The 2,059-nt window shown below is 44.7% G+C and overlaps 1 protein-coding gene across 1 annotated transcript in view; it reads right to left on the bottom strand.

The window, feature by feature from the left end:
• LOC108796952 (disintegrin and metalloproteinase domain-containing protein 10-like) overlaps positions 1–2,059 on the bottom strand; it is a 28,590-nt gene that overhangs the window by 22,014 nt on the left and 4,517 nt on the right. The window lies entirely within an intron of this gene.

Here is a 2,059-nt window from a genome sequence, read left to right as displayed (position 1 = left end):
GGGGGGGGGGAAGAAAAAATCTATACCTGGTTATTCTAAACTTGTGTACGTGACAGATCATTGCTTAAAAGGAATGCAAAGTGGTTTTGTACACATTACATTTCTTTATAATATTTATTACATTTATTTATTACGATAAGCACTATAAAATAACACATTTATTCTTTTTGTTGGTGGGTAAGTGTGAAACATTGCACGTGTGCTGCCACAGCCAATGTTATTGTCTGCTATTGCCATTACACTGCTATGTATTCCATTGTATATCATTATGTTGTGGTGTATGCCTGACATCTAGTGGTAGATTGGCGTTACTACAACTTATTTTTCGGAATACATTGTGTGATATTTGTGGAATTGAGCACATATGGTAAAGGCTTAAGGACCAGTCTTGAAGCCGACTTAAACATAAACAGGACAGGCTTTTATTTCTTTCACCAACACAACATACAGTCTGCTTATGTTTCGGGAAGTAGACAATGTCTCACCGACCAAAGATTGTTGCACATACCCCATGTGTAACTGGCTCTCTAAGCCTCCTCGGCTGTCTTCCCTGTGCCCCTAGCACACACAGCCACCTGGCTCCCCTCTGACGTCGGGGTGGAGTGCTCCTGAACGCCTCTGTTCCACTTCCCAGCTGGAGCCCAGAACACTAGCCAGCGCCTTTTCCATAAGTGCTGTGCACAGGTGTGCAATTAGGTGCTGGCCACTACCAAACAATGGACCCAGGAATGGAGATTTCATCCCTCCCAATTCTCTTTGAAATCTCCCAGTTCCAGGATCCCATGCCAAATCCAGAAATCCTGGGAAGAGCCACAAAGTCAGCTCCTTCCCAGTACAGGAACTTGCCTCCTGGAACCGCTCAGCCCCTCTGCCTGAGAGTCCTGGGTGACTACAACACCCAGTTCTACTGTGGGATTGCCGCACAAAATAAAGCGCTGTGCAAACTATTGGCGCTATATAAATCCTGTATAATAATAATAATAATAATAATACCACAATTGGTATCTTCCACTGTTCTCCCCTCTTGTTTAGTGTCACTTGGTATAGCCTTAGATAGACCCTGCTTAGTCCATGTCCCCCCATTTGTATTGCTAGTCTTCATTGCAGACACTAGGTTTGGAAGATCTGTGGTCTTTTTACACTTCATGTGACCAGCTAACATCCTCTGTATGCACTTTGAGAACGATAACTACATCAGATTTAAGTTTATGTGTCATGTTGGAGAGTTAGGCTGTGTGTGGGTGGATCCAATTCAGCTGGTGACAATACTGCTCGGAATGATGGAGGTCCAAAGGAGGTATGTCAAAGCATAAAGCAGCTCTTGAAACAGAACAGCGCACGAATATCTATATAATTATCACATGCAGCCATCAGGTGGCATTGTAGTCTTTTTTCACATTTTTCCATGCATCCTTATCTCTTCATTTGAAAGAGTCCTATTGTTTACAGAGCTCAATAGCTCAAGCTAAAATGTACACAGACAAGTGCAAGAGTCAGCTGTGACTCGTGACTCCATCTCTTTCCCTACCCTCCCCCTACCCTACCTCAGCACAGCCCTGCCTGAGCTGTTTGGACTGATGTTTTGTGACTGGTCAAACCCAGGTCCAGTTTAACCACCTCCCGTCCATGGCCGTTCGTGAACGGTCGGACGGGAGACTTACAGGAGCGGGAGGGCGTCTTAAGACGTCCTGCCCCTCCCCCCTCTCATGCGCGGCGCTCAACACGCACACGAGCGGGGAAACTGTCAGCATGTAAACAGCCAGCGATGGCTGTTTGCATGCAAGTGATCGGGCGTCTCTAGAGACGCCCGATCGCTTGTACTGGCTGCGGGTGTGCTTCATCAGCTTCTCTGGGGGTTCCTAGGTGACATAGGGGTCTTGGAGACCCCTGATGTCTCCATAAAGAGGAACTGTTATTTGAATTGGCTATCACATAGGGGATTTCTTAGTCCCCTATGTGATAGCAATAAAGTTAAAGATTAAACCATAAAAAAAAGCTAAAATAAATAGTTTCAAATTAAAAAAATTTAAAATAACACAAAATGTTTTTTAAAGTCCCC

This window comes from Nanorana parkeri, unplaced genomic scaffold (assembly GCF_000935625.1).
Source record: "Nanorana parkeri isolate BGI_ZX_2015 unplaced genomic scaffold, ASM93562v1 scaffold1200, whole genome shotgun sequence".
Lineage (NCBI taxonomy): Eukaryota > Metazoa > Chordata > Amphibia > Anura > Dicroglossidae > Nanorana > Nanorana parkeri.
This window is presented reverse-complemented; position numbering and strand designations above follow the sequence as displayed.